This window comes from Acomys russatus, chromosome 6 (genome assembly GCF_903995435.1).
Source record: "Acomys russatus chromosome 6, mAcoRus1.1, whole genome shotgun sequence".
NCBI classification, from domain to species: Eukaryota; Metazoa; Chordata; class Mammalia; order Rodentia; family Muridae; genus Acomys; species Acomys russatus.
In genome coordinates, this window is record NC_067142.1 from 41,918,004 (window position 1) to 41,943,361 (window position 25,358).

The window sequence follows — 25,358 nt, forward strand, 5'->3', positions numbered from 1 at the left end:
GCCACCATTGCCCTGGCATACCTTGTAGGCGGGACAGGTCAAAGATTTTGTGTCTGGGTTGGTGCTTACATTTCCTTTAGGTAGCTTGCAGAGTGCCTTCTGGAGCCCAAAGAGACTGGAAAGTAGAGGTAAAGGCTTCCTGTAAGCACTAGCTCGACTTCCCCATGTTCAGAGCTGTGTGGGTGCTGTTCTCGGCAGTGGGGTCCCCATAGTCAGTTTGCAGAAAGCAATCTTTTGCCTTAGCAACAATGTGGGTCAGAAGGGGATTTTCATGTGACCCCTTCGGCCAACAAGTCAATTGAATGCAACCCATTCCTGCTACTGACGCCTCATTTGATGACAGTTAAGGCTCTATATCCCCTAATAATGGGGGATGCCGAGTCTTTCGCTCTCCTCTCTCTTCCCCTTGCCCCTTCCCTATTCCTCAGAAAAGGGGCACCTCTATACCCTCCGACCCAAGCTCATCAAGTCACATCAGGCCTGAGCTCATCCTCTTCCCCTGTGGCCTGGCAAGGTCTCTCCAGGGGGAAGTGATCAAAAAGCAGGCAACAGAGTTCATGTCAGGGGCAGCTCCTGCTCCTCTTACTACATTTTGTCTGGCGTTAGGGAGGAGCCCCAGGTGGTGGGCTGGGGGCTGAATCTCCTGTCGTAGCCTACAGCTCTGCTGTGCGGATGGTGTCCCTATAGGCATTAGGGTGTGGGTTTTCTAACCTGTGTGATCCAGTGAGGTGCTGCAGGTCTCCTCAGGACAGCTAGTAGAGCCATAAACTGTAGGCTGGATCTGCACGTCTCTGGAACCAGGAGGCATCCTTAGGATGGCAGGGGCAGCCGGGAAGTCTGAGGTGGTAGCGGGTCTGGCAGCCAGGATCCTTTCTCTCTCCTCTGGTGGAATGCTTAACAGAAGCTGGTGTTTTGGAGTCTGCAGTGCAGCCCCGCAGACACAGGTACTCAGACTTGGCTGGATGCCGACATCTCCAAACAGGGACCCTGTGTGTTCCTATTGCCCAGCCATTTGTGCCAAATAGTGAACTGAAGGCTAGAACCCTGTCCCTGGTATCCAGGAGTTGTCCTGGAAGTCTGAATGTTGGAGCCGTGTGTTTCTGGAACTCGAGAGTCCACGTTTGAGTAGGTAAAATGTACTCCGTGTCGTGAGCCTAGGACTGTGTGTGACTATTGGCCTGCGTCTGCGGGGGGAGGCGGCTGGGTGCTGGGCTGTGTGCCCTTAGTTCCTGGGATTCCTCTGCTTGTCCGGGAAACAGAAAAGTTCGTACTTTGGAGTCTGCAGCCAAGACACTTGCTTGGTCCATGGTATCTGATCTTCTGCTGCTCAGATACTGTAAGAAATAGGTGCTGCCATCTTGGAAAAGCCAGCCTGTGCCTTCTTTTTTTTGGGGAGGGATGGGGGTTTGAGATCATTGAGATATTAATACCAATGATCTTGTGTTGTTGTTGTTGGTGTGTGTGTGTGTGTGTGAGAGAGAGAGAGAGAGAGAGAGAGAGAGAGAGAGAGAGAGAGAGAGAGAGAGAGAGAGAGAGAAAGAGAAAGAGAGAGAGAAAGAGAAAGAGAGAGAGAAAGAGAGAGAGAGAATATGAATGTGTGTGCTTCCCTTCTTGATTTTACTGTATGAGATTATTTAGTCTCTGTGTTTTCATGGGTATAGTTAACCTCCTTAGGTTGGTGAGTTCTTCCTAACATCTTCTGTTGGGCTGGATATATTGATAGATATTGTTTAAATCAGCTTTATCATGGAATATCTTATTTTTCCATCTATGGTTATGGAAAAATTTGCAGGGTATAATAGTTTAAGTTGGTATCTGTGGTCTCTGTCGAGGTGTAATTCTGATAGGTCTGCCTTTATAATATGTTGTTTGTTCTTTTTCCCTTGCAGCTTTTAATATTCTTTCTTTGTTCTATATGTTTAATGTTTTGATTATTATGTGCCTAGGATATTTTCTTTCTCCAGTCCAAAAATGTTCTCTATTCCAGTCTATTTGGTGTTCTGTATGTTTGATACACATCTTGTACTCTAGGTTAGGGGTTTTGTTTTTGTTTTTGTTTTTCTAATTTTTTTGAAAATGTTTTCTGTGCCTTTTACCTGGGTTTATTCTCCTTTATTCCTATTATACTTAGATTTAGTCTTCTTAGAGTGTCCAAGAATTCCTGCATGTTTTGTGCTAGGGTATTTTAGAGTCAATATTATCTTTGGCTGTTGTATCCATTTCTTCTATCATATCTTCAATACTGAGATTCTGTTTTTCATCTCTTGTATTCTGTTTGTGAAGCTTGCCTCTGTACTTCTTGTTTGAATTCCTAAATTTTCGTTTCCAGAATCCCCTCAGTTTAGGTTTTTTTTATTTTATTACCATTTTCATGTCTTGAACAGTTTGTTCATTTTCTTCCTGTGTGTGTGTGTGTGTGTGTGTGTGTGTGTGTGTGTGTGTGTATGTGTGTGTTCTCTTGGATTTCCTTAAGAAATGTATTCATTCCCTCTTTAAGGACTTCTATTATCTTCATATAGTTGGCTTTAAGGTCTTTTTCTTGTGTTTCAGTTATGTTAAAGTATTCAGGGCCTGCTGTCATAGGATAGCTGGGCTCTAGTAAACATATTGTTCTGGCGTTATTGATTATGCTCCTATGCTGTCATCTAGTCATGTGGGTTTGTGATGGTTATAGGTCTAGGTGCTAATTTCTGGATTTGTCTTTGTTGGGTGAGTGTCTTGTTTCTTGGTTTCTGTTTCCTCCCTGGATTTTCAGAGATTGTGTGTTGCCTGTTTTCCTGGCCTGCTTAGCTGGTGTGTTTAAAGGAGGCTGCTCTTGGAGGCTGGGCTACTGGGATGAGTTGGGGAAGGGATATTGGAGAAGAAGGTCTTTGTGATGTATTGGGGATGGGGTCAGAGAGGAAAGGGAGACCACGGCAGGTTTTCTGCTATAGACCTGGGAATGAGGCTGGGGAGCTTGGAATTGGAGGAGCAAAGAAAGTTGTGGATCTGCCTTCAGCCAGCTCTCGGTTTCTGTTTTTGTCTGTGTTTGACATAAGGTCTCACTATGAAGTTTTGGCTGACTTAGAATTCATTATGTAGACCAGGCTAACTTCAAACTTAAAGTGATCTCTTGCTCCTGGCTTCTGAGTGGGGATTATCCATGTGTGCTACCACCCCTAATGTACGTTTTTTACTCATGTCTCTAACTAAATATGTGTTATCAAATACTAGAAGCAGATGGGTTTAATTTTATTGTGGAATAACACAAACAGAAAGTGAAATATAAAAAAGGATATTCCATGTATATAGCAATAAGTTGACATGAACCCTAACTTTATGATGTTTAATTTGAGATATCCTGCCAAAACACAATTGATTGACAGATAAAGATTAAAACTAATGGGATACCTTGTTCTATAAATTGAGGTGGAGGATTATGGAGGAGCAAAGATCACTTTCTTTATTGCTCTGTGGAGGAAGGAGCAGCAGGAACACAGGTGGGGGTGTGAGCCCTGGGTGGCCTATGGAGATACTAAGGGAAGGCTCTGTAACCACCCTCACAGAGTCCACAGTCAAGGCCAGAATTAACCACCCAAAACAAACAGGAGCAAGTGTCTGTGGAACTAGGAAAGCACAAGGAAGAGGATGAAGCAAAAGAATAATAGACTTTAAATTGAGATTTTCTGCACTGCCCTTGCAATGCCTTTGTATACACAAGCCGGACCATGAACTCACTCCCTTTTCACTAAAGCTGTCAACATGAGCTACCGAGGGAAGCTTTTTCACGTTGCAAATAATTGAGAAATACTCTCAATCCATGAGCAAGGAAGATCATTCCATCTTCTCATGTCATCTTCAATCTCTTTCTTCAGAGTTTTGAAATTTTTTTCAAACAAGTCCTTCACTTGCTTGGTTAGAGTAACTCCTAAATATTTTACATTGCTTGTGGCTAACATGAAGGGTGTAGTTTTCCTAATTTCTTCCTCTGCATGATTGTCATTTGTATATAGGAAGGCTACTGACTTTTTTGAGTTAATTTTGTATCCAGTCAATTTGCTGAAGGAGAGGTCCTGCTCAAACTATGGTACCAGCCAAGGACAATACATGCAGTAAACTTCGAACCCCTACCCAGATCTAGCCAATGGACAGGACATTCTTCACAGTTGAGTGGAGAGGGGGGTGCGACTTTCACACGAACTCTGGTGCCCCATATTTGACCATGTCCCCTGGAGGGGGAGGCCTGGTGGCACTCAGAGTGAGGATAGCAGGCTACCAAGAAGAGACTTGATATCCTATGAGCATATACAGGGGGAAGAGGTCCCCCTCAGTCACAGTCATAGGGGAGAGGAGTAGGAGGAAAGAGGGAGAGAGGAAGGAATGGGAGGATACAAGGGGTGGCATAACAATTTAGATGTAATATGAATAAATTAATAAAATATATTTAAAAAACAAAAATAATTGAGAAATAAATATTTAAAAAATTTGTTTTTTAACTAAAAAGCTTGTTTATTCAGTAAAAATGATACATTTTAGAATTATAACACACAATGGGGTGGTGGCAGGGAAGCAGGGAGCAAGTTTCTCAGTGTTTTCAAATTATTGGCTTGTTATCTTTTTGAGATTCAGGGACAATCATTCGATATTCCTAGGAATTCTCAGAACTTTCAAAAGTACAATTATTTTAAACATACTTTTAACAATAAATGTATCCTTGATAAAACTTCCCCTTGTACTAAGCTGTGCTAAAGTCACATACCTCCTAAAGGAAGGAACTTTGAATACACACCTGGCTTTTCAATCTTCTAATGCTCCACCTAAAATACAAAAGCACAAACCAGAAGTTTATCATGAAAATTGAAAAGAAGGATATATTCAGGCCTTCTTAAAGTAAGAAGACAATAAAAGCAATTTATTGCAACCTTGCAGGAAATTATGCTTTATTTGTCTTCAGGCTAGCTGTCTTCTTCATGTCTGTGCCTCCTACACCTCAGGAATTTCCTCTTTTCCTGTGCTTTCCCTTTGTGTAGTTTCCTTTCTCTGGCTATTTTGAGTAAGTGGTGAAAGTAGACAATTGCTCCGGGTTTAAGATTTCCTGGCTGAGAAATTAAAACAAATCAGGGCTCGCTAATGTAAGATTACAAATTTCCTTTTTGTTTTATTAATGAAAGACATAAAAACATTAAAATTGTGAATATAGTTAGATACAAAGTCCATCTGTTGTACTTATTTCTCATAGCTCTCTTAGGCTGGTGAGAAGATTATTTCTGGTTGATGCCAGCCTGGGGAGTCACTTTGATGTCCCTCTGAACTAGTCAGTCCAGAGAGTCTAGCTTCAAGTTATAAACACAGTTTTCTATACCCTTTGTTCTATAACTGAAAAAATCTAAAGGAAATTGAGGCTGTGTTTAGGGTGAGGCCTGCTTCTATTTTTATTATTTCTCTCCCACCCATGGTTGTAGCCTTTTCCCCTCTAGACTGTGTGGCACCCCACTTGATGACCACGTAATGTTGGCTCCCTTTGTGTTTTAACATACACATTTTTTTTGTCTTTCTGCCTGGCCTCATGAATATGTGTAGAAGCTTCTTTGGAAGCACTCCTATGATGCTGCATGCTAATGTTTTATTTATATATTCTAGCTAGAAGACCATGGCATGCTTCTGTGGATGTAATGTATGTTGCTGCAGAGGTGGAATATGTCAATGGAATAAGGTCATCTAAGTTTCAAAATTATCATCTTTTAATAAGGCTAACACTACAGCTGAGATTCTTCTTGCATGGGCTAATGTTAGCAGAAGAAAGTAATGCTGACATCTAGCCCACCTCACACACACCGCTTCTCTCTTCACCACATTGGTGTGAGGTGTTTTTTTTTTTTCTTAATTTTCTTTTAGCTCTAGTCCTCTTTTATACACTCTCTGCTACCTTAAGACTAGCCTTAGCAGAGAAAATGGCCTAGCCACCTGGTTTTAAAAAATATATAATATATTCTCTCCCCAGTGTATTTACTTGCTTACATGAATAATAAAGTAATAACCTAAACACACACACACACACACAAACACACACTTCCATGCAGTGAAAAGTAAACAGTTATTAGACACAGGTATTTTTCTTTATGGAGAATCTCTTCTGCCAATAAATATGTTTTTATTTCAACATTTTTAATAGCTGCCTAGAAAGACTGGGCAGCTATATCTCTGATTTGTGTTTTTCTTTCCTGTACAGTGTCTGTAATAAGCATTTGTGGAAGAGAGGATGAAGCATCTCTTCTAAGTGCTTTGACCTGAGGCTGATTTGAGACTCTAATGAGTCTAGCAGTTGAGGCCTTTGCCTTCCCCGGGCAAAACAGGAAGGGAAAAGAAAGGGGGAGTGGTAGCAATGGGGTGACTCACTTTGTTTTTGTCTTTCATTCCTTCTTATCATAAAGTAAAAAAAAAAAAAAAAAAAAAAAAAACAGTGGCTGGATAAAAAAGACAAGAAGATGTGGTTTTAGAAAATATCATCATCATTTCCTAACTGAAAGGACACTGTAGCAACATGTAATTATGAAAGCTGCTTAGGGTGTCCAGATTACATCCCCATGACGCAGGGCACAGCAGTTACCACAACACAAACATTGCCTTCACTGGGATTTTAAGATTTCTGACATCATGTTATGAAACAAAGTAATTGAGAAAATAATAAATTGATTTGGGGGAATTCTTTAAATACAGAGATGAAGCATTCAGTGGCTGATGAGAGACATGCATCTGGGGAAGATGTAGCCTTAAGAGTGCCCAAGTGTGGTTACTGTGGCTATGAGCCACACCTGTCAACACCAGAGTAAAATCAGGGACTGCTACCTCCATCCTTCTCGAAAGCCGACCCTTGAACTCCTTCCGCCCCCAGCCTTTCTCCTGATGCACCTGGCTGCCGAAATGATTTATGTAGGAGATGAAGCTCTTATGGCTTCTCTGCCAAGTCACTGTCTAGCACAGTAGACCTGCCTTGACATGGAGGAGCTAACAACTACTGTTTGCTGCAGGCTTTGTGGCTAGCCATTGTTCTGAGCAGAAAGAATGGGTCTTTATTATTTTACCTTATCCCCAAGAAGGTTTAGGAAATCACTATGGTACTTAGCCCTGAGTGGCATAGTCAAAAGCCAGTATCACCTTTCCATGTTGGCAAAGCCCTGACTTTGGACGCTCACTTCTCCTGCTGAGATTCAAGAGTAAACGCCTGATGGGCTTTGATGATCCTTTCTTCCCTTGTTGGAACTGGATTGATGGTGAGTTTCTGACAAGAGAAGATCGAGACCGAAGCAGTGTAACACCTCTTTATATATAGGATACTGTGGGTACCCAATGTGATGGCAAGATTCAGGCTACTTTGAGATGTGAAAAGATTTAACTCAAAGTGTTAAGAATGGCAGAATATGGGGAAACGGAAAACTGAGTTTCACTGCAGAGTTTGCTAAGCCACTAAAGGGGCACGTCTGAGATGTTTCTGCCTTTGTGTTGCCTTATTTGCTGAGCCTGATTTAGAAGTCAGAACACCCATATTGCTAACAGTGAGCTTCTTTCTGTTGATTGTACCAAATCAAGTTTCAAGGGACAGTTAGAGCCTCTACTCTATCAATTTTTACTAACACTCTCCCATCTAATGAACATAATCTTATATTGTACCTATTTGTAGTGGAAATATATACATCCCCTCAATCTATTTGAAATCTCATCACCTGAAGTAGCCTTCCAACAGTTTACCAGTCAAAATAATTTCCTGCAATTTATACACTAATGTTCTTGCTCTGGATAGGGTATTTTGCTTTTGTCCTTCTTGGCTTTACGCTGTATGCATTGTCAACAGTCTCCTCAGAAATGTTTAAAGCTTCTCTGAGGCAGAAATGAAATCACTTTGCCATGATTTTCATATAATTATCCCTCCCTTAGCCCCTGGCACCTTGCCTTGTAGCAGGTGCTCCACACAATTGGCCATGTGTAAAATTAAAGGTTTGGATTAAATGACATTGAATGCCTCTCAGATTCTAAGGTATAGTAATGAGGTCTAAACTGAAGGGAACCATGCTTCCTAGGGACATGTAAACGTTTGACAGTTGAATTGGAAAGAAAGGAAAATTGTAAGTGTGGGAAGTGGTGAAATACAAGAACCATGAACTTACAAAAAAAAAAAAAAAAAAAAAAAGGACTAGTGCCTTAAAAACTATATTTCTATTATTGGAAGCTTTACTCATGATATTTGCTTTTTGATGACTATCCAGGAGAGTTCATTGCAAATGTAGAGTCCAGCTGTTTGGGAGGAATGTGTTGAAAATAAAATCTCATACTAGATGGCCAATCATAAATCTTTCATGGGTCTGCGGATTTTGGGATTTATGGTCGTTTTCTATCCTTGTTTTAAATGCTGAGTGTCTCTGAAATTTTGACCTTGGAGAAAGATTTGTTTTGCTTGAGGGAAACACTCCAGATAGCTATTTTTGCACTCATATGACATTTAGACTTGGAAATACTGTATTTCCATGATACTTATCCCCGGAGAAGCTTGCATACAGATAAAACAGTCCATCAGGCCAACCTTTTAATCATCTGTTGACGTGATTTTTCAGGGGGATTCCCCAGTTGTGAGCTTTTTCTTACTGTAGAGTAATTGATGGGTAAATAAATGAACACAAAATGAGGGATGAGATGAAAGTTGGGGAATTTATACTTTACCTTTGATTATTTACCTCCTATTTTTATTTCTATGGCTTATAAACATAGGAAAAACACACAAAACTAGATGCTGTTTTGCTTTAACTTGATGGATCAAATCTCTGCTTGTTTTTCCACTACTGTGTCAATTAGGTCTGTTTGGCTCCCTAGACAGCTAGACACACAGTGGCTCCTTAGAAGGTTCCATGGGAGTGATGGCTGATGAACTGGGAGTGGGTGTGACTGCAGCATGTGACTGCAGCAAAACAGGAAAGCTTTTTTTTTTTTTTAAGTCTCTGTGCCTTTGCTGATATTAATACTTCAATCTGGGAACATCGGAGTTTCTCTATCCAACTCCTACCTTCCCTCTGGCCCCAAATTTAAAGACTCTAAACGTTCTTTAAAGGTCCCCTTTCCCTGAAACCTTTCCTGATTCCATCTCTACTGCTCATCTGGCAGAGTTCACTGTCCTGCCCTGAATGGCCCAGTTATAAAAGATAGCTATACAAAATATACAAAGACTCTATCATGAATACATATTTTTAAATCATAATTGTATTTTTGTTTTCTTTAAGGCCAAAACTAGTGTTTTTGAAAAAAAAATAATCTCAAACCTTCAGAATTCAACAGTTTATTTCATTGTACAGATTCAATATATCCTAGCTGTTTGTGTTAATTACGTATATTGGTGGTGATCGGGGAGTGAAGTGGAGAGTTTAGAGATGGAGTCAGGGTAAAGGCCTTCTGAGCCATTCCTGGAGGATGAGTGCACTAGCGGTTACCACCCGGTAACTACTTCATCAAAAGCCATCATTGCACCAGGGCGTGGAGCACTGTGATGACGACCGTCCTTCCCTGGTCTGCTTCAGAATCCTGCTATTAGTATTCTCCTGCGCTTATCTTCTCTGCCCCCAACTTAATACCATGTAATCTCATAGAAGAAAAGAACAATGTGTAATACCCGGAAAAAGGCTGCAGATTTGTTTCTAAATGTATTTACTATTCACAGTCTTCTAGGTACAAAGCTATCCTTCACAAGGACTGTCTGGCCTTTGAAATACCCAAGGGAAAAATTCAGAAAGCAATTTTCTAGTATTCCATGCTTCCTCCCCCTCCCCCTGTCATATTTATTGGTAACAAAGATTCAGCAGGGCATCTCTTCTTTACTCTGGTAGGAATTTGAGAAAACAGGTAAGGGTGTGGCCTTTAGAGGTACCTGGATCAGTCTTGGCCTCTCTTCTCTTCACTTGGACTGGTGGATCCAATCTACATTTATGGACGTCAATTTCTTTATCAAAGATGACTGAGTTGATAAACATGGGAGTGAATCTGAAAAACAAGTGTTTAGACAATGACAGGGCCTCCCATACATTTCTTTTACATAGTCACTAGTCACCTCCAACAAAGCCAATGATGTTTTCACAAGTACATTATTTGTATACAGAGAGCAAGTCTGTACATCAACCTCTTCTCTGCACTGAGGAGGCTTGCTTGTGATAGCCTACCAAAATACTGGATAAAGAAGACGGCCTGATAAGACAGAACCAAGGCTGCCACTGTCCCAGTCTTCATTTTAGCTTTGCTCACATTCAGTGGGTAGTGGTACATTTAAGTTTAATTTGTATAACAGAGTGGGGGGAAAAGGTTAGCATTAAAGCCAATCCTCGCTACTTACTACTTGATGTTGAGCTAACTGATGAAAATTTCCGTGACAGGTGGTGTAGTGGCCACCCTGCCACCCTTACACCATGATGTCCTTGTCTTACTCTAGAGTGAGTGACAAAAGCTTTGTGTTGTAAAGTTGACTATATTAAGGACCCTGAGAAGGATGGTAATCTGAATAATTCAGGTGGATTCAATGCCATTACTGAAGTCATTATAAGACACAGGAAGAATAAGAGTCAGGAGATGGGATGTTGGACCCAGGCCATGGAATGGTACACTTTGAATGGAGGAATGGGTCAGAAGCCGGGAAATGCAGTTACATCAAGATGGTAAAATATGGTATCAAGCCTCCTGTTGATAGCCTGTTATTTTTCCTCTGAGTGCCACTGGGCCTCCCTATCAAGGGGACGTGGTCAAATATGGGACACCAAGGTTTGTTTGATATCAGCAAGAGACTTGGTACCCTATGATCATATAGAAGGGGAGGAAGTCCCCCTCAGTCACAGACATAGGGGAAGGGAATAGGGTGAAAGAGGGAGGGAGGAATGGGAGGAAACAAAGAATAGGATAATAATTTAGATATAATATGAATAAATTAATAAAAAAGTTTTAAAAAGATGGTAAAATAAGCAGTAGTCTCTGAAGAATCCAGCAGAGACCTAACTTTGCTAATAAATGTTTTAAGCTACTAGGTTTAAGGGTATTACTAATATCATCAACTGAAAACTATCACATCAGAAGCTTTAGTTCTTAGTGTCTAAAATAATACCATAATACTATACAATGACCTTCTATGATGCCAGGTAATATTTTTAGCATGGCAGTTATAGTACTTAAAAAATGTCATTGCCATTTTAGAGCTTATAATGACAAAACAAAACAAGTAAAAAGTTATTTTATAGCTTTGTAGCATAGAATCCTGTGACAAAGTAAAGCAGGTAAAGAGACCAGAGAATATGATGAGAAGATGCAGAGTGGATGGGAATGTCCAGCTGCAGTGTTTGAGAAAATACTTGTACGAGGAGCAGCTGGCAGAAGATTACTGGGAGCTCCTTCCACAGACAGGGCACACATCATAAAGAACATGCCAAGAAGTACCAGTGTGCCTGGAGTGCAGATGAGGGAGCTTGATCACCAAAACTCTATTGTCAGGAATTTGGATTTTATTTAAAACGTATCAAGAGGCTTTGAAAAGTGACAAGCAGAGAAACAACTCAACTAGATTTTTATTTAAGGAATAAAACTAACCACAGTATCACTTTACACCTGTACCCTTGAAATATACTACATACTGGGCTGGAGAGATGGCTCAGTGGTTAAGAGCGCCACCTGCTCTTCCAGAGGTCCTGAGTTCAATTCCCAGCAACCACATGGTGGCTCACAACCATCTAATGTAATCTGATACCCTCCTGCAGATAAAGCACTCATATGCAATAAATAAAATAAATAAATCTTAAAAAAAAAAAGAAAGAAATATACTACATAGGTAGATCTTAAGTGATTCACCAAAATAACAACAGCCATATGAGGTTCTGGATACATTAGCTAGCTTGACTGTGGTCACCATTTCACATGTATCACATTTAATATATGTAAATATATATCAAAACACCATATCACAATGTAAACATATATCAAAATACATACATATTGTCTTGGGGTTCTATTGCTGTGACGAGACACCATGACCATGGCAATTTATAAAAGAAAACACGTAATTGGGCCTGGTTTACAGTTCAGAGGTTCAGTCCATTATCATCATGGAGGGAAGCTTGGTGGCATGCAGGCAGACATGGTGTTGGAGAAGAAGCTGAGAGTTCTACATCTAGATCCACAGGCAGCAGAAAGAGAGAATGAGTTTCTAGGCCTGGCTTGAGTTTCTGAAACCTGAAAGCCCACACCCTAGTGACACACTTCCTCCAACTAGGCCATACCCACTCTAACAAGGTGACAACTCCTAATAGTGTCATTTCCTATGAGCCTATGGGGTCCATTTTCATTCATATGAACACACACACACAAACACACACACACACACACACACACACACACACACACACATGACAATTTAGATTTGGGATCAGTGTTGAGGTTATATCTGAGGCAGTTTTCAGATTATGCTGGTATTAAAGCCACAGGGTAGAAGAAGCTTGCCCATGCATAGTACCAAATACACACACACACACACACACACACACACACACACACACACACACATACACATACACCCTTGCCTGGTAGAGAGTCAGGCCAAGAAGGAGAAGCCAAGAAGTAGAAAGGAGAAAGCAGAAAGCCTCAGAGGTGGGAGGCTGAAGTAAAGATTACACATGCTTCAGGAATGAGGCTGAGGTCATCTCTGTCAAACAACTCAGTTTGCTGTCAGGTTATAAACAATAGGTAGAATCAAAGATCAAGGCTCATTAGAAACCTCAGGATGACTGTTGTACTTCTTATTATTGACAAATTAATTCAAATTTTAATTGCTCAGAAACAATATTTTGGTGTAGACTGGTATTACAAAAGTCCACTTGGTTAGCTTTTTCTTATTTCTAAAATTTTCCTGTATCTGCATGTCTCTTAAAACCATGGCTCTGTAGACTGTGAAGGCCAACTAAAGAACAGAAAACACACTAAGTGGACTATTTTCCAGTGCACAGAACAGCCGGAGAAAGACAAAAGCCAGGGCTTAATGAACAATGATGCATTAAAAAAAATACTGTTTACTGAAGTGGCCTGTCAGCTCTGTACCCTTCCGCTACAATGAAGTGACAATAAATTCCTATGCTGGCACACAAACAGCTGGGCAGTGTAATGTCGGAAACTTCATTATGCATTTATTCACTAAAGATTTGAGCAAATGATTTCTAACCTTTTCGGTGTCACAACAGCCTTTGTCTCATTGATTTGATATTTTATTTTTGGGCATCTCAAACACTCTGCTCTTTCTTGCAAGGGCTATAATGGCCGAGTTTGATTATTTGTACTAAATACAATTTTCTTCTGAGCATTCTCACATTTCTTAAGGTTCCGGATCTTAGATGCGCTATTGTAAGACCACACAAGGGAATAGCTGAGCCAAAAGGAAAAACAAGTGCACAATGGTGCTGGTAATTCATTTCAACTTGAGAGCATCTCTGAGGAATTGGTGTCATTTTAAAGTTACTTTGAAGCCTGGTCTTTTGATGAAAGCTTCTGGAACATGAGGCTTAGACTGTCTTGCTTTATGGCAGAGCTATGTTTACAGGGCTGTCTCTATTAAGCGTCTCTCTTCTGAATTCAGAGTCTACAATAGAGTGCTGGTTCTTCTTCTTCCACCATCACCCACTTCCTCTTTTTCCACTGGTGTCTGCATTCCAGCAGGTTTCCTTGAAAACATTCTCTTTTCTGCTTCAGGCTCTTTGGAAACACATTTCTCTGCTGGGCTTAGACAGAGTGCTTGTCAGGTACACAGCATCAAATGAATAGCTGGACTTTCCCAAGACTGTCTGAGCTGAGATACGGCCCTTCAGAGAGGACAGCACACCTAAAGACATTCTGCCTGGTGCTCTGGAATGAGACCTGCTTCTCTCTCTGGGTGTCCAAAGGATACGTCGGTGCAGACACCACCACAGCCTTGCGATGATGGCTCCTGTTCATGCCAGGAAGAACTGCCACAGGATCATGGTTAAACAGTTCTTCCTCCACTAAACACAGAGCACCGTTTTCCTAGAAGCCCCTTCTGATATGGACTCTAACACATTTAAATATTGATAAATAAGCATATTGACCCATTTATCCAGTGCCTCCCCTTCCTCATGCTCCACCTCCTTTCTTATCTAGTCTCTTTCTGCAGTCTTCAGTTGTGATCAGGCTCTGTCCAACATTCGCTCCTTTGTCTTTCTCCCTCCATATTTGTTTTTCTAGGTGGTAAGAGCAAATCTTCGTAGATTTAATGGCTTAAAATAAACCTATGTATTATTGTATAGTTGGCTAGGGTAAAGAATTCAAGCATTTCTTAGCTAAATCTCTTTGGTTTTACAACACTGCATTAATTAGAACCATAGAGTTGGTAGCAGAATGTACTGTTGGCATCTATAGGCTTATATTAACTTATTTCTAGAAGGCCAGCCAGAGGGCTTAACCTTTTCCTGTAGGCTTGGATGATGGAGTCAAGTCTACCTGCAATTACCTCCTTCAGATTAGGAGCATACACATCACAATACATAACATAGTTATGAGGGTTATCCCATCATAGCCTGCCACTTTCAAGTATGCCAGAGGACAGAGAGTCCTGGAGGGAGTAAATAGCTTTGTTTTATCCTTCCCTCCGAAACTTCAGAAACACCAGTTATATTTGACCCTTTTATAAAGGAAAGCACTTAATTGGGGTTTGCTTATAGGTTCAGAGGTTTAGTCCATTATCAGCATAGTGGGAAGCATGGTGACATACGGGCAGATGTGGTGCTAGAGAGGTACCTGAGAGTTATGTATTTGGATCCACAGGCAGCAGGCAAGGAGAATGAGTCACTGGGCCTGGCTTCAAATTCTGAAACCTCAGTGCCCACCCCAATGACACATTTGTCCCAATAAGGCCATACCTCCTAATCCTTTCAAATAATGCCACTCTCTGTGAGCCTAGGGGTTACTGTTATTCAAACTACAATAGTCTGTGAACATCCTGGTGGGAAGCAGGTAGGTCTGGCACTGGAGCAGTAGCTGAGAGCTTTACATCCTTATCCAGAGGCAGGAGAGGGGGAGAGAGAGAGAGAGAGAGAGAGAGAGAGAGAGAGAGAGAGAGAGAGAGAGAAAGAAGAAGGAGGAGGAGGAGGAAGGAGAGAGGCTACGCCTAGTTTGGGCTTTTAAAAACCTCAGAGTATACCCCTAGTGACACACCTTCTCCAACAAGGCTATACCCACTCTAACATGGTCAATCTTCCTAATCTTTCCTAAACATTGGGGACAAACATTCAAACGTTTGAGCCTATAGGGGACATTCTCACTACACTCAAACCACCACAGTCATGCCAATATATTACCCATTAAGAAATGAATTGAATTAAAAACATATGAAACTGACATTATAAAAATGAACTAGTTGAGAGTAGAAGACTTTAATATAGAACATAGTTGCTCTGGCAAGAGATCACATCCAAAGACCTTCTAGGTCTATATGATCTATCTGGAATATAGACATGTCCTTAATCCTAGCACTTAAGAGACAGAAGCAAGCAGATCTTTGAGCTCTGTTCAGGGAGTTAGGTTGAGTCAGTGAGTTGGGAGGCAGTGCAGTGGAGTTGAGTTTGTGGCAGTTCAGTTCATGGGATTCAGAGGCAGTTTTTACTGGGAGAGTTTTACAGAGAGAGGTTGAGGAGACAAGAAACTAGACATAGGTGAAAGACAGAATGAGCAAGAGAATGAGAAGGAGCCAGAAAATTTGAACAGATTTCTAGAGTTATTTTGAGGCCAAGGAGAACAATTCAGTGAGAAACTGAGAGAAGTCAGATTGAATCAATCAGCTTGGAGAGGAATTTGAGCCAGAACAGCTGAGTTGAACCAGCCAGCCAGAATTTAGAAAAAAATAGAACAGGTAAGCTTATTCTGTTAACAAATCAACCACAACATATTTAATATTAGGAAAGAAGTTTATTATGAAAGACAGAGGGGAAAGAAAGGAGGGGTGTCCCAGGAAGGAGAGAAACTGAGTCAGAGAGGAAGATCCAGAGAGAAGGAGAGGGAGAGAGAGAGGAAGAGGAAGAGGGAGAGGGGGAGGGATTGGGAGATAAAGATAAAGGCAGGTAGGGAGAGAGAGGGAGGAGGGAGGGAGGGAGGGAGGGAAGGGGGAGGGAGAGAGGGAGGAGGAGAGAGAGAGAGAGAGAAAGAGAGAGAGAAAGAGAGAGAGAGAGAGAGAGAGAGAGAGAGAGAGAGAGAGAGAGAGAGAGAGAGAGATATGAGGTGGCAGGTTGGTCCATTTATATCAGTGAGCAGCTGAAGCACATCTGGTACACTCCTGCTGGCGGCAGGTGATGATGTCAGGGGTTGCAAAGCAACCTAGAGGGAGGCTAGACTGGCTGCTATATGCTACAATATTTTCAGAAGCTGAATGCATACTAGGCCTAGATTAGATTGTACAGAGGCTAGAAGCTTCCAAGACGAGGCCTTGGTTAGCAGATGGTAAGCCTCTCAGAAGACAATCAAATCAGGCTAATAAAAGTTACTTTAACATTGACAAAAGTTACTGGTATTAAACTGTAGCTACTGTGAGTATCTGGGCTGCCACCATCTTAGTTGGAGACCTGGGTGGGTCTTGACACATCAGATTGTGTATCTTCAGGTTTCTCTGCTCTCTGAACAATTCACTAGTAAAGCAATCCCAATGGGAAGCACTGTTCACTGACATCTTTTTGCTTGAGGGATAAGCAAAACAAGGCCGAGTTATATGAAATCTAATGTGGTTAAAAAATTGAAATGTTTCTCAAATTCCCATGACACTGCAGCAATAGAAATAGAAGAGAGAGAGAAAGAAACTTAAAAAGAAGGTAAGATATTACATAATTTTGTTAAATATGTTTGAAAGACATCTTTAAGTATATACTTACATAATTTCTAGGCACTATTATTATTAGAAGTTTGTCTCTTTCATATACAATACTGCTATTGTTCCCCTACAGTAATTTTGTCAACTCACACAAATGGATAAATTTAAATTGTATAGCATTGTCTTCTATTATGATGGTGACGATGGTATTTAAAAGTGAAAGCTCGTGTGTGTGTGTGTGTGTGTGTGTGTGTGTGTGTGTGTGTCCAAATACTGTAAAGGATTCCTTTTAAAAATTTAATAACTGTAAAAACGAGTCATTGAAATTTCTTCCTTATCTGCTCTAAGAATCCTGACTTCCTTGCCAACCTGAATCTAACTAACCCTTCAATGACATTTCTCTCTATTTTATTTTTTACTTGGTATTATATACAGTGGCATTGCCTTGTTAATATGCACAGAACGCTAGAACATCAGGTTCCTATCCACAAACTAGTTGCAGGGAATTAAAGTTGTGGTTTTGTTCATCTGTGAGGATGGTAACCAGTGTCCTCACCCAGATCTGGTAATACACAGGGCACTGGACTCTCGCGGGACTCTTTTTTGGGCAAGTTATATGAAACTGGAAGAAAGGAGAGCATGATAGTGTCTTTAGGCATTATTAGGATGAAAATAGGGATGAAAGTTCAGACTTGTGGTAAATACCCAGTGTTAGAATTTGGAACAAATTTTGTAAGGTGCAGGATTTCAGCCCAGGGGTTGCATGCATTTGCAGAAAAAATGGCTTTCCCTGGGGATAGAATGTGAAGGGACAGGGCGCGTGATATTTCTGGAGGCATTGCAGTACACTCTGGGCAGGAATGACTCTGAGCCGGATGATTGGGGAAGATGACATTTCACATCCCTTCTGTTTCTATTTATATCCCAGGACAGAGGCTCTTGACCTTTTCTGAGTCTTGGATTCTTTTGAGAATCTAATAAAAAGGTATCACTTTTCTTTCCCCCAAACAAGTGAACACATGATGCCATTTCTTCCTGTAAATGATATTAAACACACAGATGAAGAGAGCAGGCCTGGAGAAGAACCTAGTCTCCAAGGATCCACATTTGAAAGCTGTGGTGTCAGGTTGCTTTTTGTTTGCAGAGGGTTTGAATAATTAAAGCATCATCAGCAAACCAAAGGGGCTTTTGCATTTTGCTACAAAAATGCCATTTCCCTCTGAACTCATTTAAATACAGCATACACTTCTTACTTTATTTTGAGGTGCTCTCTGTAGCCAATGAATCAAAAATAAGAATAGGACAAATATTTATTAATTTGAAGAGCTTTTGAAAGTTATGGTTTTAAACTACCCTAATTTAAGTGTTTTTTATAGAGTAGTTGATGTTGAATTACCCATCTGTCTTGTTACTTGGTTCTTCTGGGACTACAGTGCTGTGGCAGACTATTTATTTATAATCACTTTGTGAGGGACCAAGTTGAGCTTCGGCGAATTCAACTGGCTGGCCACAGAACACAGAGAGAAGCATGTATTTGATGCAGATTCTGACAAAACTTCATTTAATTCCTTATTCTGATTTGTGACTTCAAGGACCTTAGTATCTCCATAACTCAGTTTACTCTTTTGAAAAGAAACTTGGTGGTCATGTCAACATTCAGGGGCCATTACCAACCTTTGATGTTTCTGTCCTTCTTACATATCTGCCCGGAGTTCCCATGATTTTGTCCTGAGACAGCCTGAGTTAAGTCCTTAGCACAAAAGCTAGCTCAAAGAAAGTAATCAATGATTTAGAAGATTGTAATAAAACTAAGGCAGAACCCAAGACTTAGATTGTGTTTAATAAAATGTCTTCTGGGAATGATGATTTTAACAAAAGGAATGATTTAATTTCAATAACATTTAATTTTTGCATTAATTCAGAGCTTGCATATTGTTATTTTGTCATTTAACTGCTTGTTTTGGTTACATAAAGCCATGCAACAAAATGTCACAAACAGCAGTGGCACAGTACAACCCCCCTTCTGTTCCTGGTTTCTGTGGGCTGTGATTTCAGTGCCACACAGAGGAGAGAAGGTTCATCTCTACTCCATTGTGTCATGCTGAGGTCTTAAAGCCCAAGGGCCAGAATCTCAGAGACTCAAACCTAGGCTCTGGGGCTTCTTGGGTGTCTGTCTTTAGCTTTGTGTGACCTCTGTATATGGTCTTTCTCATACGGCAGCTCCAAAGGAGCCAGACTTCTCTCTCACATATCAGCAAGGAGTCTTATGTCCTGGGAGAGTGTCAGCTGGGGCTGTGTCCCCTTCCTAACCTAGCCTCAGCAGGTGCACAGCACTGCCTTATAGTCACGAGGCTGCATCAGGGAGTAGTTAATTTGATTCCCTTTTCTGGAAAGAGTTTAAGATCATTGTGTTCTCTAATCCTAATAATTTCTTAGAATTGATATTGTGGCTAAGTTAGCAGTAAATACTGGGAGTATGGATGGGAAATAGCTGTGCAAAGAGAAAATTACTTCATCTGTCCTCAGAAAGGTCACAGTCAAGTTGGGACGATAATACTTCTGTACAAAAAGATAAGCAAGTGTACATTTTACGCAAAAAGTCTCAAATGACAAATTGTGCTTCCAGAAATTCCACCAACGTGTTGTCACCGATGGTGTCTACATTTCCATTTTCTCATCAGAACACTTGGAGGTGGAGTAGAGTCTGTGTGGAGACTGGGAGGCCAATTTCTGCATCCTGGGTGCTGCCTTAAGCAGCAAATCTGGTGTAACAAGGACCCCAAAAGGATGACTGGCTTTAACTAACTAATTTCTTAAAGCTGACCAACATACATACAAAGTGCTCTGCTAAGTGCTATAGGAAATACAGAGGTAATTTATTATGTGCTTAATGAGCTAGTATATCTACATTTGTAGTGACAGTTATTGCATGCAGTATGTGCATTCCTCTATGTGGCATTCTTTGACATATACAGGCAAAATAAAACAGATATAAATAGATATGTGTGGATACTGTGAATATGTAATTTATAAACAGTCACAACTCTAAAGATTCATTAAACAGTGTGTGTCCAGTAGTTGTGTACACTGACTGATGTCCTTTGAGGTGATGGTCATGCACTGTCTTCAAGGTGGCTGGCAGCGGGTTACTTATTTTCACTAAATAGCCATGTTTAGAGAATAACGGGTTTGAACTGTATCCTTGTCAAGGACCCTTCAGACTCTTAAAAAGCTTTGTGTTATCTATTTTTGAATTTAGCTTTGCTTTATAAACATGAGTCCAAATACTCATGTTCAGATGTTTTCCTTTCTTTTTTTCTAACTTTTATTGAAAGTCTGTGGTTCAAATTCTTGAACTTGGTAAGAATATCTTTTAGATTAAAAAAAAAAAAAGCCTTTGAATACTCTATAAAGCAAAACGCAAGAAGCCTTTTTATAGTAACCCTGTGATGAACTCAGAATTTTTCATATTAAAAATGGTATCATACATGTATTTAGAAAACAATAGGTCCTTGCCTTCTGTGTTCCTAATCATTTTAAAAGTGTTTCACTTGCTAGAATTTGATTTTTATCTGTCTCCTGGGCTTTTCTGTTCTTGCCCTTTTAAGGGCCTTCACTGGCCTGTCTCAGAACTTCTGGGCCCCAGCCCAAACTGCTTTGATGGGTAAACAGTATATTCCCATATAAGTGGGATGAGACAGAATCTTAGCAGGCAGCAGTGCTGGTAAAACCGTCTATTAGGGACAGGCAATCTGCACTTCAAGAAAATTAGTGAGTCATAGTCTGTTTAGTAGGCTGCTGTTCCTTATGCCTGGGCAGGAGGACTCTGTCTAAGTTTTTGAGAAGAACAAATGCAATTTAAAGGTATCACCTTATTTAGTCCCCAGTCTCCTATCATAAGCAACGTAAGACACATAAATGGCCTGGGATCAGAATCCTAGGAAGAGTGCAGAAGCAGAGAGAGGACGTTGAATTTTTCTCTCTGCTGTGGCCTCAGCTGTGTGCTCACAGCACCAGCAGTGGCTAGCCAACTGCACCGGGATGTGGCAATGTGTCTTGACACGGTGGTTGCAGTATCCTGGGGAGTCTGTGGCATGTGGGAAGGGGGAACTTGGGAGCTCCCAGGCCCAAGGGCGCCAGGTACCTGGAATTGTTATGTAGCTGGAGAACCTATGAGAGTCAGAACTCACTTCCTGACTATCCCCGAGTCCAGCGATCATACCGGGAAATGCTGATAAACTCCGACAGATGATGAGAGATTATGGAGGAAGGAAATAGAGGTATACATTTGAGGGTGTGTTTTCATTACATTTTATACTGGCTTCTCCACAAACTGGGTAGTTGGTAGTCTTGCTCACTATGTTTCAGTCATCTTACTTACCACCTAACCTTTCCAGCCTTATATTGAGGCCAGAGTACTCTGCGTGTTCCTGTGGGCTCCTGCAGTGTCAGCAGTGTAGAAAGATTGCTTTGGTGGCATGGTAGGACAGCCTCATGTCAGCAACATGAGGTTTCTCTTTGCTCTCTGTTGTTTATTATAATTGTTCTGGCTCCACAGAAGTAGGGTGGGCAGGATGAACCCCCTCCCAGGCCTGCTGCTGAAGAGCGTAACCTCGCAGAACTCGCCTAGGTGGTGTAGTCCTTGCCAGGGCCTGGCAACCACTTTGGCTGCCCTTTAGTTGGTAGTTTCACACAGTTCTCTTCTAAAGTAGGCAGGACCTGTGGGCTGACCAAGCCTCCACTGTGGACTCAATTTTGGCAGCTTCCACATCATGTCCTCTAGGGGAGGGTTTGGCTTCATTCTCCAGTGATAATTCTCTACTGTGCTCTGTCTAGTTGAATTGCGGCAGACTGACCATTCTGATAACGCGAAGGACATCCAGCCAGAGGCAGGGTAATATTACCACCATCTCCTAGATATCAGAAACTTCAACATGGTACGAAGAGCTCATAAGTAGTGATTAAATAGTTTGCTGCTCTTGTGGAGAACTGGGCTTTGGCTCCTAGAATTCAATGGTGGGCAGCTCAAAACCACCTGTGACTCCAGCTCTAGGCCTGACACCATCTCGCCTCCATAAGCACCTGCCCACATGTGGCAGGCACACATATACACAGACACACACACACACACAGACACAGACACACACACACACACACACACACACACACGCACATACACACTTAAATAAAAAACAAATCTATAAAGTGCTGTCTAAACAACAACAATGACACTTTCAAGAGCAAATCTCTTCTCGAACGAAGCTCAGGTTTTGAGGGAGAGATTCATCACAAAAGCTGTTAATGGAAGAAGACCCCTCCTTACTAACACCCCGTTTCTCCTGCCACATTACAAATACCCATGTGTTTTGGGTATTGTGACCTTTAAGTCTCTTGTAGATAAAAGGTATAAAGCCACATAGCCCCATACTGCATTCAGGGGAAAAGTAGGGGCTTATCTATAAGTGTGGAGTCCTCTCTGAGCTTAAATGTTATATTTCTGCTTTCATGATAATATTAGCTCCTTGGCGATGCCAGCAATAATTTCGTAATCTCTCAAAGGCAAGGACATATCTTAACTAGAAGTATCTAACAAAATTCTGATAACAAAGACAAAAGAGACAGGGGTTAGAAAGAAGGGACACACACAAAGGTACCACAGACAAGGCCTTGTAACATGAGGGTGGTGTTCAAAGATGCTCTCAGCCACCAGGAGGTATATAAGTTGGGGGGAGAGAAGGTTCTGAGGCAACAGAAATGTGAGTTGATCTAAGGGGTAGAAGACAGAGAGTACAGCAAGCCTTAAATGGTGGAAACAATTCAGAGAAACTGTGTGAAGAAAAAAAATTTTTCATAGGGAGATTAGTTAAATAAGTAGAGTCCAGATTATCTGTTCTGTTAGAGAAACATGCCAGACAGAGACGCTTTGCACAGAAACATCCAATGTTTCTCCTTTAGGAACCCTCATCCCATCCCTACTAGGTTTGTCATGTTCCGGGAACCATTCCTTCTCAATAGGAACACAGTGACCAGAGCCGTTGATGAACTGGCAGTGTGCCAGACTCTGTGGCATTCCACGGCCTGGGTTCTTCAATCACTCAGAATAGAAGGGCTAAATTACCTTCACCATCACCTGACAGCTCATCAACCTTTCAGTTATACACAGAACCAAAGACAAACATAAATTTGCAGATACTGTGCAATTCAAATAAAATTATTTTCCTAAACCAAATCGCTATCTTTTGATGATTCTCTCTAGAAGCAGAGCCTGTGCCAAGGGCTGAGGTGCTTGGAATCTGTTGAGAAGGAAGTCATTGAGATGGAGAAGTGTAGAGAGCGATGGAGCTGGGGAAGGATGTGGTCTCATGCCATTGAGGTCTATCCCTGACCTCACCCAGGCGAGGAGGGCGAGGCAATGGGGCTGGACACTGGGCATAAAACTGCAATGCAATGTTTCCCTCATTGACACTAGGAGGTTGCAGTTTTTGAAGTCAGTGAGAGATATGTGTTATAGACTCTGGTGAGAAGAAAGGGGTGACAAAGCTCATAGGCTGCACTCCAGTCAAGAGAATGCTTGGAGAAAAGGAGCTGATACAAGCCTGTGGCAGCCAATAGTCCTAGCAGCCAACAGTGAGGCATAGACTCAGTTCAATGGGTCTAGGCAAGCACACTGTAGAGTCTATTATAGATCAGTATATGAACATATTTATTGTTGTGCAGTTCAGTGCTATTCCCCATCTTTAGTCAACTACTTGTGCTCAGATCAAGCATCACACACACACACACACACACACACACACACACACACACACACACACATACACACACACACACATACACACACACACCAGAAAACATGGCTAGGGCTCATTACAAGATTGTCTCATGATTGTTACATATAGAGAGCAAAGCATTGTCATTTCTTTTCCTTGCTATAGGTTGGCGGCTTTCTTAAATGGAGCAGGGTGTCATCACACCATACTTAAGGTCCAGGAATTGAGCCACAGCGAGAGTAGGCTTACTATATTTTCATTATCAATCAAAGTAACATCAACTTCAAACTTGTAGAATCTATGAGTTACAGTATTTTGCAAGTTGATTCATATAGAATTACTTTATGTTAAATAGTATCAAATGAACATACTTCTTCGTTAAGTAGAAAAACAAACCAGTGACAAATCTATTTTAGATCCTGGATTTTAACTGTATATCAACTATGAAGGTTTTACTATTAAGTGTAAAAATAAGTGTAAAATATTTTTTAGCTTCCTATGAATTATGATAAGGATAATATGGGGCTAAGGTGAGTAAGCAAGAAAGATAAGAATGACTAATTCCAGATTGCAAGATCTCTCCTGAAAACTTCAGAATAACATTAAAAGTAAAGAAAAATACTTTGCTCAAAACTGATCCCCAAATTTCTTTTGTGTGTTGGGCGGTGTGTGGATATATGTGAGAGTAGTTCCAGGTACTTGCTTGCACACATGGAGGCCAGGTAAGAACGTTGTGTGTCCTGCTCTATCACTGGGAGTCTTATTACCTGGAGACAAGGTCTTTTGATGAAGCAGCCAGCAGGCCCAAGTCCCAGCTACCCTCCTGTCTCCCTTGCAGCAGTTCTAGGGTTATAGGTGTGTGGAGGTTGGAGGGGCCAACGTGCTTATGCAGCAAAACTTTTATCCACTGAGTCACCTCTCTAGTCCCTGACTCCACAGTTTTATATTATTTAGTTTTACAACTTTATATACATGGGCATGCAAAATAGGGTACAAGCAGTTTTGTAACCCTTAAAAAAAAAAAAAAACTAGTAATGAGCATTTTAATGTGTTATAAGCTTCCCCTTCAAAAAACCCATAAAACAATCCTTGGGATGGATAACCTTTCGTTTTTTGAATGTGGCACAGTACATTTAGCTACTCTATAAAATACTTAATTTACTCCCAATGCAGCGACATTCTGATTTTAATTTTGTTCAGGAACAAAGTATTCCAAATAAATGCTGTACATTTAGAGTGCTTAGCTGCAAAACTGTCTTTGTCATTGGGTGGAATTTTGACTTTTGTCCTGAGTGCATTTTCCTAAGTGGTTGTTTCTTAACAGCATGATTCATGTGAGATAGGGATCTATGCTATTTAAAAATACAATCTTATTTTCACATTTATTAACAAATATGTATGTCTGCAACATAATTTTCCACTCCAAGACTTCTAAAGTTAAGGAAATTGGCATAATCTTATTTCCACAGAAAAATTAAAGCAATGCCACAATAAAGGCATTATACTAAGCAGTGAGTGACTCCAAGAAAATGACTTTTAATTTAAAAAAAAAAACACACACACACACAGAAAATGACAGTTAATCACCAGCCTTGTTTGTAAGTCATTTGTTACTAAGAAAGCTTGAAATAGACTTATGAGCTGCCCATCAGTACAAAGCCCACTATTGTTCCAGCTCGCTGAGGTTCTGAGTCAGGTGTGCTGGGGTCTCATGTTTCAGCCAGTGAGTGTATCTCCCG